The sequence below is a fragment of the Tachyglossus aculeatus genome, chromosome 1 (assembly GCF_015852505.1).
Source record: "Tachyglossus aculeatus isolate mTacAcu1 chromosome 1, mTacAcu1.pri, whole genome shotgun sequence".
NCBI lineage: Eukaryota > Metazoa > Chordata > Mammalia > Monotremata > Tachyglossidae > Tachyglossus > Tachyglossus aculeatus.
The window spans coordinates 55,743,408-55,755,900 of NC_052066.1; the positions used below are offsets into that span (position 1 = coordinate 55,743,408).

General features: G+C 43.4%; 1 protein-coding gene across 4 annotated transcripts in view; it reads left to right on the forward strand.

The window, feature by feature from the left end:
• The window catches only part of TBL1XR1 (TBL1X receptor 1), a 231,323-nt gene that overhangs the window by 124,579 nt on the left and 94,251 nt on the right, over positions 1-12,493 (forward strand). Inside the window, exon 3 of one of the 4 annotated variants that reach the window (XM_038762492.1) lies at positions 7,144-7,289. The exons of the other annotated variants lie outside the window; for them this stretch is intronic. The gene's annotated coding sequence lies outside the window, so the exon portion shown is untranslated. The remainder of the gene's footprint in view (positions 1-7,143; positions 7,290-12,493) is intronic. 4 annotated transcript variants of the gene reach the window in all.

Consider the following 12,493-nt stretch of genomic DNA (forward strand, 5'->3'; position numbering starts at 1 on the left):
CTTGGGGCATAAATTCAGCCAGCAACTTGACTTCCTGGGTCACTTCGCTTTCATCGTGTTATAATGCTATCTCATGTTCAGCAACACTTGTTTCTCCTCCCTCATCAACTCCTTGTCCATTGCCCTCACAACTCTCCCAGGCCTCTGATTTTTTCCTGAAATGCCCCAAGCCACCACCCTCCCTCTCTTTTGTCCCAATCACATTGCCAACTTCTTTAACAAAATTGAAACCGTCAAGCATGAGCGCTCTGAAATCACCTCCTCACTACCCCAACTCCCTGCCTCCCATAAATTATCTTTTTTTTTCCTTCACGGTAGTCTCTGAAGGGGTGCTCTCTCGCTTTCAATTCAATTCAGTCGTATTTATTGAGCGCTTACTGTGAGCAGAGCACTGTACTAAGTGCATGGAAAAGTACAGTACAGCAATAGAGACAGTCTGCCCACTACGAGCTCACAGTCTGTCAGGGGGACAACAACAGACATCAGTACAAGTAAACAGGCATCAGTATAAATTAAAAAAATTGCAGATATATGCAAAGTGCTCTGGGGAGGGGGGAAGAGCAAAGGGAACCAGTCAGAGTGACGTGGAAGGGCTGGGTGGGAGATGCTTTCAAAATTGCCCCCTTCCACCTCTGATTCCATCCCTTCTCCTCTTCTCCAAACACTTGCAACCGCTTCTCTTCCCTCCTGAACTCCTTTTCTGATGGCTCCTTCGCCTTTGCTTTCAAACATTCTAGTTCTGGGCAGAAATCCCAATTGAAAAAATATAGTCTCTAGTGAAACGTAATCTTAGGAAGGGTAAACAAAAACATGGTGATGATGATCCATTGGCCATGAGCCCTTATGACATAATCATTTTGCGGGTTTTTTTGTTGTTTTTTTTTACAAACTCCTTGTTGTAGAAAGGTTGCTGCTTGCTACACTGTGTCTTGAATGCATGAAGATTGCATCCATTATGTATGGAACCTGTATTTTGCCACTTTCACAACTTCACCAAGCCTGCCATTCCTTGCCTGCCTACTTCACAAGGCCAGATTCCCGAACTCCACTCCTGCCCTAGGCTTCAGTTCATCCACTGATGACAGGTTCCCATCTCTTTACCCCTGACATCCCTGTGTCCTGCTTTGTGTGATCTATCAGGGATGAAACATTTTGAAAACCGTTTCATCTCATGCCATGTGTACCCATGTATGTCTAAGTAGAATTGTTTTGATAGGATTCTTAGAACATTTTGGAAACACTGGGACCAATTATGTCATTCATTTTCAGTGAGGTGTTCAGTCAAATCTATTCTAAAATCGACTTGCTTAATGAATGATTTGGAAAATATGGATGCTAATTCATTACACTGATGAAAGCAGAGAAAGATTATACATATCAAGGCACCTTTAGTAAATTAAAGAAGTGGTCTAAGACCCAATTTGAGGTGAAGTAAAGGTATGGAGATGAAATGTATCCCTTGATGCGGGAATCAATCAATATATTAAAAGAAGAAAATATAAAGTAGAAGTCTATTCAGATTCTTCAGAGATGAGCTGTAGGCGTTTCTTGTGATGTCGTAAAGGAAGTAGAGCCTTAGAATTTAGACAGCTTGGTCTGGGGGGACGTGTGGGAGTCTTCCGTACTTTTGGCTCATTTTTCTTTACCTAGTCTATCATTTTTTTTACCATTCGAAGCCATATGTATTCATGGTAGCTAAGCATTTCCCCTTTTTTTCTGTGTGATAAACTCCTTGCTTATTTTACAATCTTCTGTTTTCTCTCTCTTTCCTTTTCTTCTTCTCCCTCCTCCTCTCTATACATTTCTCTCATTTTGTTTTTCTCCTCATCCTTCCCGCGACTCACTGCTACAGTTCCTCTTAGCCCTAGATTTAGAGGTCCCAGGCCCTGACACCAAGTTTACTGCATCTGCCTCACACATGTAGCCTGTGTGTGCATTTTGTGGATGATCACATAATAATAATAAAAATAATAATAATAAAAAAATGGTGGCATCTGTTAAGCTCTTACTATGTGCTGAGCACTGTTCTAAGCACTGGGGTAGATAAAGCGTAACAGGTTGTCCCATGTGGGGCTCACAGTTTTAATCCCCATTTTATAGATGAGGTAACTGAGGCACAGAGAAGTCAAGTGACTTGCCCAAAGTCACACAGCTGATCAGTGGCAGTGCCAGGATTAGAACCCGTGACCTCATCTAATTGCCTGTCAGGAAATAAATTTCTTTAGTTTAGGATTCCCCTTGAAATTTGGCCTACTTCCTGCCATCATTGTGGCCAAATCATTTTTTTTATCATTTTCCCATCCCAGTTCCCTGAGATTTTTCTTCCCCATCAAAGTTTGCTTTATTTTTCATATGCAGTGTTGATGCATTAGTTGAATGTTTCTTTGGTTTACTTTGGAGTTTGTCCACGTCTGTTCGAATGGACATTATCTAATTTTAATTTCCTTTGGGGCCTTAAATCCATTTAGTGCTTAGGATAAACGCTTGCAGAGGCTTTCACTTTACGGATCCGTTGCCCATATTTCTTATCTAGGGAGCTGCTTGAGAATTGAGTCAGTGTTTATTTTTTTCCATTGTTCAGCGGTGTCTCCTTAGTAGAGATTCAACTTGACTTTCTGTACAAGTACTGGCACTGTATTCAACTGAGTCGTTTAGGCACCTGTCCCAGATACAGAACTATTTTCAAGATGGACTGAACAAGCAGTCCATTGACATTGGCACCTCAGGCCCCAGCTGCTGGGGGGTCTACAAGCCAGTTTTAATATTTGTGGCAAAGTTTTGCCAGTCCCTAGAAGTCCAACTTTGAAAAGAAGCAAGACTCACAGGAATTTTAGACTTTCCCTATATGTAGCGGTCAGGAGTAAACGAAGCTGATTTTGTAAAGTGAAACTTTAGTTGACCCCATTTTTAGAGTTTAGCCTTGGTGATGAAGCTCACATGTATACAATTGCTGGAATTCACAAGGAATTCTACCATAGAATAAATACAATATTTAGTGAGAATAAGTGAAGAGAATGTAAGGTTTCTAGCCATCTGACCTCACACTTTAACTTAGGAGCATTAATTTAGTCTTCTTTGTGAACTTACTGCATAAGACTTTGGAATAATAATGATGATGATGGCATTTGTAAAGTGCTTACTATATGTCAAGCACTCCAGATCCTCGGAGAGCTTAAAGTTTAATTTTGAGAAAAGTCATTGTTGGAGGCCCTTATGGAGCATGTAAATGAGGGCAGTGAGAAAGGCAGAGAAGCCAAGTGACCTGTTGGAATGGCAACCTAACGAATTGATTCAGCTCACCTGCAGAGCTGTTTTAAGATCACGTGTCCTCCAAGAAGCCTTCCCTGATTAAACCCCTTTTTCCTCCCAACTCCCTCTCCCTTTTGCATTGCCTATGCACTTGGATCTGGGTCCTTTCAGCACTTGCTATTTACCTCCTCAGCCCCGTAACACTTATGTACAGATCTGTAATTTATTTATATCATTATTTTTTCCATGTTCTAGACTCCTTATGTGCAGGGAATGTCTACAGACTCTGTTGTACTCTCCCATGTACTTGGCACAGTGCTGTGCGCAGAGTAAGCACTCAAATACCACTGATTGGTTGATTCAGCCTTGGGTTACTATTGATGGCATTTGTGGATATCAGATGCTGAAGCACATTGTGTTGTGTGTGTGTGTGTGTGTGTGTGTGTGTGTGTGTGTGTGTACGCGCACGTGTGCAGACATGAGACAGACACACACATGTCCATGATAGTGTTATGTGGCATTTTGCATATTAGACCAAGTTTGCCCAAACTAGCATGTCTCTTCGGCCTTTTTCCCATCCAGCGAAGCCAAGTCACATTCCCTGGTCCCTGTGAGTATGGACATTGTGGAAATTGGCAGCCAGAGCCAAGGAATCTGGGCTTTTAAAAGAAAAAGAAGAATCCTGGTTTAACAACATCCGGTGTTGTATCCATACTGGACATGGACAGGTCAGCTGATAAACAGACTCTCCATAATTCTGGACAATTGGCCGGCTTAGGAAATGGATAGGGCAGCAGAGGGTCCTGCTTTTAGTCCAGGTGCTCTTGGGCAAAAGTAGATTTGGAATCCCATGTTGGAGTCTGACTTGACACAATTCATTTCATAGATGATAAACATTAAGATACCTACCTGTGCAGTTGTACTGTTCTCTTCAGGCCTATCATCAGTACCCCCAATCAGCATTTTCTAGGAACAGCTGCTCTGTCAGCAAAGAAGGAATCACTTAGATTACCCTTGAGACTTCTAGTAATGTATACCTGTTTAACATTTCCAAAAGCCACCATTTATAATAGTCTGTGTTGATTCCAACATAAACAATTTTCAGATGGCTTAAACAGTCCCTGTCAAAAACAGACTCAGAGTTTCAAATCACCTGCCATCTCTTCCCCACCGTTTCCTGCTCTTCACATCTGAAGCCCCAAACGTGTGGCTGGGGAAATGTGTGATGGCCACGTACTTCAGTGGCCACGTTTTCTGTGAGCGAGGTTGGGTTCAGCCAGATGTCGGGGCTGGGACATGAACCAAGGCTTCGTTTTAGGCCAGGCCCGAGGAAGTTGGCATCTAGAAGAGTAGCCCCTCTTTTGTATTCTTCACGAGCTTTTGATTGGACTCCCACTTGTGCCACATAGTACCCTAACAGGTTCCGGAGGGGATAGAAAGAGAGAGTGGGGCTATCCTTTGGAGCTCTGTCTCTTCACTCCTGGGGATTCCGCCGTGACTTTGGGAGTTCCCCTTTGGACTTGGAAGCTCCTTGTGGGCAGAGAGCTTATCTACCAACTCTATTGTATCATTATTATTATTATTATTATTATTATTATTATTATTATTATTCTGTCTCCAGCTCTTGGTACAGTGCTCTTCACCCAGAAAGTGCTTAGTGAATACCATTGATTGACAGAGTGATTGATCCAGTAGGATTTCTCCAAAGTCCTATAGGTCCCTGTGTGTGCTCCTGCACTGGCTTGTGTGTTGTGTGTTTTCTTTCTCTCCCTCTCCCCCCCTCCCCCCCCCATCCTCTTCCGCCCCCCCACCTGGGAAAAAAGCAAAGTGGGGTCCACAGTCCTAGCTACCTTTCAACCAAAGAGGTTGTTACTTGTTGCTGTTATATTAAATGTTTGCAGTTCACGGCACAGTTTTCTCTTTTTCCTCATCTCCCTCTCCCCATGAAGCTTTTTCTCAGAGTGCCACTCCCTTCTTTAAGACAGTGTACCATACAACTCGATCCTTAGCAATTGACTCCAAGTGTTCAGCAGGGATGCACATTGTCTGAGGCTTCATTTTATTGTGTCCCAAAAATCCTTCCATTGCCTTCCTTGCTTTGGGTTTCCTAATTTCAGCTCGCCAACAGCTGCTATTGGGTTTGCTGCTGTCGCTCATTTTCCTCACATTCCCCACCCAGCATAGCTGTGTTTAGATGAGCACAGAGCTTTGATGCTTAGAGATGTACTGTGCTCCAGAACATCCCATTCTAGAGAATCAAATCTTGGATGAGTAGGGAGGAGGTAATGTTTCTCCCCCTCTAGACTGTAAGCTCTTTGTGAGCCGTCATCATGTCTACCAACTCTATTGTTCAGTACTTTGCCAAGTGTCTAGTACAGGACTCTCCACAGCAAGCCCTCAGTAAATGCCATTGATAAATCAATTTCAGAGAAAGGGAGAAACTTGTATTGTACTACAAAGAGCTTGCATTTCTTTCAGCTGCAGTTTATACCCTTTAAATGATCTGAGCATGTTCCAACGTACACATTGGAAATCATAATAATTATGTGTTAAGCGACTATGTGCCAAGCACTCTTCTATGCCCTGGGTTAGAAACAAGGTAATCAGGTTGTCCCACGTGGGGCTCGCAGTCTTAATCCCCATTTTGCAGATGAGGTAACTGAGGCACAGAGAAGTTCAGTGGCTTGCCCAAGGTCACGCAGCAGACAAGCAGTGGAGACAGGATTAGAACCCACGTCCTCTGACTCCTAAGCCAGTGCTCTTGCTACTAGGCCACGCTGCTTTTGCCAGGCACTGTAGTAATTGATGGTGATGATGATGGTATTTGTTAAGCACTTACTATGTGCCAAGCACCGTTCTAAGCGCTGGGAGAGATGCAAGGTAATCAGGTTGTCCCACGTGGGGGCTCACAGTCTTCATCCCCATTTTACAGATGAGGTAACTGAGGTACAGAGAAGTAAAGTGACTTTTCATTCATTCAGTCATATTTATTGAGCGCTTACTGTGTGCAGAGCACTGTACTAAGCACTTGGGAAGTACAAGTTGGCAACATATAGAGACGGTCCCTACCCAACAGCGGGTTCACAGTCTAGAAGGGGGAGACAGACAACAAAACAAAACATATTAACAATATAAAATGAATAGACCTTTTAGACTATGAGCCCACTGTTGGGTAGGGACTGTCTCTATATGTTGCCAACTTGTACTTCCCAAGCGCTTAGTACAGTGCTCTGCACACAGTAAGCGCTCAATAAATATGATTGATTGATTTGTACAAGCAAAATAGAGTAATAAATATGTACAAACATATACATATATATAGGTGCTGTGGGGAGGGGAAGGAGGTAAGGCGGAGGGGATGGGGAGAGGAAGGAGGGGGCTCAGTCTGGGAAGGCCTTCTGGAGGAGGTGAGCTCTCAGGTGCCCAGCATGTGTCATTGTTATTAGTAGTGACTTGCCCAAGGTCACTCAGCAGATAAGTGGTGGAGCCTGGATTAGAACCCATCACCTTGTGACTCTCAGGCATGCGCTCTATCCATTATGCCATGCTGCTTCTCAATGGCAGGGTGGCTGAATTCCCTTTATGACCACAGTGGCTCAGCAGTAAGCTCACATATCAAAGAATGTTTAAAAAATTTTCCCCAGCCCCCAAACTGTGGACAGCAGTAAGCTCTTCCCACGATACCAGAGGGAATGGGGGTCTGTGGATCAGGGTGTCCCTGCTTGCCTTTATCCCTTGCCCGAAACTGTTTTAAACAAATAAACATAATGCGCTATTTTCAACAGCGTACGCTTAGAGGCGAAAGGTGAAGAACATTTACCGTGGGTAAAATAAAATCTAATAGATATTAATAGGTGTAATTTTGAATAATCAATAATAGCGTTTTATTACCAGACCAGGGTACCACCCAAACAGCGGGAGAGCGCAATAAAAAAGATGCATAGCACGGACCAACAGTTAGCCTCAGAGGCAATCGATGCTCCTGAAGAAATCCATTTCTTCCCCCTAATGAGGACTGAAGGTGAAGCACTTCAAAGAAGGTACAGACTTCAAAGAACACATTTAAGAATTCCTATGGGAGCTAAATTAAAGATCAGTGATGTCCTGCGTTTCAAATCCTCGAGAGGTGTTTTGCAGTATTCATGAAACACGGTATTAGAGGAGGGAAAGTGGCTCAGCCAGTTGTCTGCCATGTGACTTAGAGCGTGTCGCTTCTCTGGGCCTCAGTTACTTCATCTGTAAAATGGAGATTAAGGCTGCGAGCCAATGTGGGACATGGACTGTGTCCAACCTGATTACCTTGTGTCTATCCTGGTGCTTAGTAATAATAATAATTTTGTTATTTGTTAAGCGCTTACTCTGTGCAAAGCACTGTTCTGAGTGCTGGGGAGGATACTAGGTGATCAGGCTGTCCCACGGCGGGGCTCACAGTCTTCATCCCCATTTGACAGATGAGGGAACTGAGGCCCAGAGAAGTGAAGTGACTTGCCCGAAGTCACACAGCAGACTTGTGGCAGTGCCAACGCATAGTAAGCACTTAACAAATACCATAAAAGGGGGAAAAGTTGATTTACAGAACATTTTATCTTTCACATTGAATTATCCTGTGCATTTTGAACCAAAACTTTCAGTATTTACAAATTTCCCTTTGCCAAACTAGAGTAGTGACCAGAGTTTTGTAGGGAAGGTTGCGTGACAGATAATAATCTTAACAAATATGTTTTCTTGGTTAACTCCCAACACGCACCTCTAGTACTTATGCGTATTTAGACCCCCTCAGCACTTGTGATAGACGTATAGCCCATTGACTATTCAGTTACTTGTTCTGGTGATGGTAAATATTTTTACCTGCCTTTTAGTTCAATTCCATGAGGGCAAGGATTGTGTCTTCTAACTCTGTTATACTCATCCAAGCTTTTAGTACAGGAGATGCTAAATAAATGTCATTGTTAATGGTAGTTTTCCGAATGTGTAGTACGGTGGATTGCATCCAGTGGGTGCTCAATACGTACCATTTTTGTTTCTACTACTGCAGTTTTGAAAGGGGGAAAAATACTTGCATTGGCCACTTCATGAATTCATGGGACTGTAGATGCAGCCCTTGGAAATATTAACTTTCAAGTGGCTCTCAAAATCAGTAATCAGTTGGATGCGGGACATAGTACAGCGAGGTTACCCATGGGACGTTTTAGTTATGAGGTTGCGTTCGTTCTTCCTCATTCACTTATATTATCCTGGAAGGCTCTGGGCTACAGAGCAGGGCCAACACAGTGCATTTCATCATTAGGAAATGGCAATAGGAAAATGAGAAGATTGGATTGTTTAAAGAGGCTTTCCAAGAGCTTTCAGACCCTGCATCATCCCACAAAAGCTATCCATGTCCTGCTTACATCATTTATTTTACTTGTACATATTTACTATACTATTTTATTTTATTAACGATGTGTATATGGCTATAATTCTATTTATTCTGATGGTATTGACACCTGTCTACTTTTTTGTTGTTTGTCTCCCCCTTCTAGACTGTGAGCCCATTGTTGGGTAGGGACCGTCTCTATATGTTGCCAACTTGTACTTCCCAAGTGCTTAGTACAGTGCTCTGCACACTGTAAGTGCTTAATAAATACGATTGAATGAATGATGCCCACCCCACAGCATCGAGTACATTGCCTGACTGCCAGACATGTTCAATAAATGCCACAGCTGCTTTTCATTCTACCATAAATGGTCATTCGTCTCTCTCCTGCATGTACGCGTGCACATGTGCCCACACACTCACTCACTCTCTCATGTTTGTAAGATATTAAGATTCTTTATTTCACCAATTTAATTCCTTTTTGTTTGATTTCAGGTTAGGTTAGGTTAACAGAATAATGTATTAATTTGCCCCATTGAAAGTGTGCAGCCTGGAGAAGCAGCGAGGCAGAGTGGATAGAGTCCAGGCCTGAAGGTCATGGGTTCTAATTCCAGCTCTGCCACTTGTCCGCTGTGTGACCTTGAGCAAGTCACTTCACTTCTCTGGGCCTCAGTTCCCTCATCTGGAAAATGGAGATTAAGACTGTGACTCTGTGTGGGGCAGGGACTGTGTCCAACCCAATTATCTTGTATCTGCCCCAGCGCTAAGAACAGTGCCTGGCACATAGTAAGCGCTTAACAAATACCATAATTCTTCTTCTTATCATTAAATAATAGCTAAGTATGGGTATTTCTTAAGCACCAAACATGTGCCAAACACTGGCTAAACATTGGAGTAGGTGGAAAATAATCACGTTGCACACAGTCCTCCGGGCAGTACACGGTCTAAGAGGGAGGGAGGGACTGTGAGCTCATTGTGGGCAGGGATTGTCTCTATTGCCGTATTGTACTTTTCCAAGCACTTAGTACAGTGCTCTGCGCACAGTAAGCGCTCAGTAAGTGTGATTGAATGAATGAATGAGCCAGGTGCTTACCTCCATTTGGCAGATGAAGAAACAGAGGCAGAGAGGTTAAGTGACCTGCAGAGAACTGCAGCTCAGGCCACTGTCGGAGACCTGGGACTAGAGACCGGGGACCTGGCCCGGATTCATGCTCTTTTCACTAGGTCATGCCGCCTCAAAGAAACAACCCCAGAAGTGACTTCTGTAGCAGAAATGATTTGGACACGTCTGATTTAGAATAGGGTTTTGTGGCACTTTTTAAAACCTAGATGAGGCTGCTAAACCAAACTGTTTGTGAAATACCTTTGTTTGAGGTTCTTGGGTCAATATGACTTTTGGAGAATTAGATATTGTCTGTATGTCCGTCTCCCCCTCTAGACTGTCAGCTTATTGTGGGCAGGGAATATGTCTGTTTATTGTTTTATTGTACTCTTCCAAGCACTTAGTACAGTACTCTGCACACAATAACTACTCGATAAATATGACTGACTGAGTTTAGATTGTCAGCTTCAGCAATGTAAGGATAGTGTCTTTTCTCTTTAGAGAAGCAGAGTGGCCAAGTAGAAAGCGCATGGGCCTGGGACATAGAGGAGCTGGATTCTAATCCCAGCCCTGCCATTTACCTACTATGACTTTGGTCAACTCACTTGATTTCTCTGTGTCTCAGTTCGCTCATCTGCAAAATGGAGATTGAATCTGTCTCCCTTTCTCCTTCCCTTCTCCTTCCCTTTCAAAAACCTGTTCTCCCTTTTACTTAGACTACAAACTCCTTGGGGGACCTGATTATCTCTCCCGGTGCTTGGCATTTAAGAAGTGCTTAAACATCACAGTTGTTATTATTACTGTTTTTGTATGTTAAGGAATTGGAACTTGAGATGCGATGATAGAGATAAATTAACAAACTTTGCCTAGCCCATGTTGAAAGCCAACATTAGGTTGTCAGTCAATCAAAAGTATTTATTGAGCACTTAGGATATGCAGAGCACCGTACTCAGCACTTGGGAGAGTAGTAATAATAATTGTATTTATTAAATGCCTGCTATGAGCTAGGCACTGTACCAAGTTCTGGGGTGGATGCAGGCAAATCGGGTTGGACACAGTCCGTGTACCTCATGGGGCTTACAGTGTCAATCCCCATTTTCCAGATGAGGTAACTGAGGCCTAGTGAAGTGACTTGCCCAAGGTCACATGACAGACAAGTGGCAGAGCTGGGATTAGAAATAATAATAATAATAATAATAATAATAATAATAATAATGTTGGCATTTGTTAAGTGCTTACTATGTGCAAAGCACTGTTCTAAGTGCTTGGGGGAATGCAAAGTGATCATATTGTCTCACGTGGGGCTCACAGTCTTAATCCCCATTTTACAGATGAGGTAACTGAGGCTCAGAGAAGTTAAGTGACTTGCCCAAGGTCACACAGCAGAGATGTGGTGGAGCCGGGATTCGAACCCATGACCTCTGACTCCAAAGCCCGTGCTCTTTCCACTGAGCCACGCTGCCTCTACTACACCAGTGCACTACAACAGAATTAATAATAATAATGATAATAATAATAATAATGTCATTTATTAAGTGCTTACTATGTACAAAGCACTGTTCTAAGCGCTGGGGAGGTCACAAGGTGATCAGGTTGTCCCACAGAGGCTCACAGTCTTCATCCTCGTTTTACAGATGAGGTAACTGAGTCACAGAGAAGTGAAGTGACTTGCCCAAAGTCACACAGCTGACAATTGGTGGAGCTGGGATTTGAACCCATGACCTCTGACTCCAAAGCCCGGGCTCTTTCCACTGAACCACGCTGCTTCTCCCAATTAGTGGACATGTTCCCTGTTTGAGTCAGCAGCAGATTTAAAATCCAGTTGACCCTCTCTTATTCATTCACTCAGTCGTATTTATTGAGCGCTTACTGTGTGCAGAGCACTGTACCAAGCGCTTGGGAAGTACAAGTTGGCAACATATCTAACCCAGTGCTTAGAACAGCACATAGTAAGTGCTTAACAGATACCGTAATTATTATTATTTTTTAAAATGAAGTGCACCATGCTAAACAATTGGAGGAAACTGATTCTCAGTTCTCAGCTGGGATGCAGCACTATCTCAGGACGTGCTTCACCGTATTTATACAACATCTGGTTTGATCGGGGCGGGACATGATTCAGATTCACAGAACATCAGATAATCCGGTGAGGTGAGTTTACAAGGATGCCCATTTGAGAACAAAGTATTGGGTAGTTGAATCAAACCCAACCTCTTGCGTTCTCCGCTGTGCCGCTCTTCACTCGTAACCCGTCCTTCTTGCTGCTGAAATCGGGAGCGTAACCCTACATTTTGCCTCTCGAGCTGTGATTATCTTGTTGCAGATGGTTTAGTGCTTCTACTTTCAGATGCCTTTCACCCACCGTGGCTCAGTGGACAGAGCATGGGCTTTGGGAGTCAGAGGTCATGGGTTCTAATTGCGGCCCCGCCACTTGTCAACTGTGTGACTTCGGGCAAGCCACTTCACTTCTCGGCACCTCAGTTACCTCATCTAGAAAACGGGGATCAAGACTGTGAGCCCCACGTGGGACGACCTGATTACCTTGTATCCCTCCGCAGTGCTTAGTGCAGTGCTTGGCACATAGTAAGCACTTAAATGCCATTATAATTATTATAATAATTATTATTATTATTATTGTCGTTGGTCAAGACGATTAACTTTGGTGAAAAGATCAGCCGTACATCCAGTGTCCTAGAACACAGGCCTAATGGAGAGAGCCCGGGCTTGGAAGTCAGAGCACCTGAGTTTTAATCCCAGCTCTGCCACTTACCTGCTGTGTGACCTTG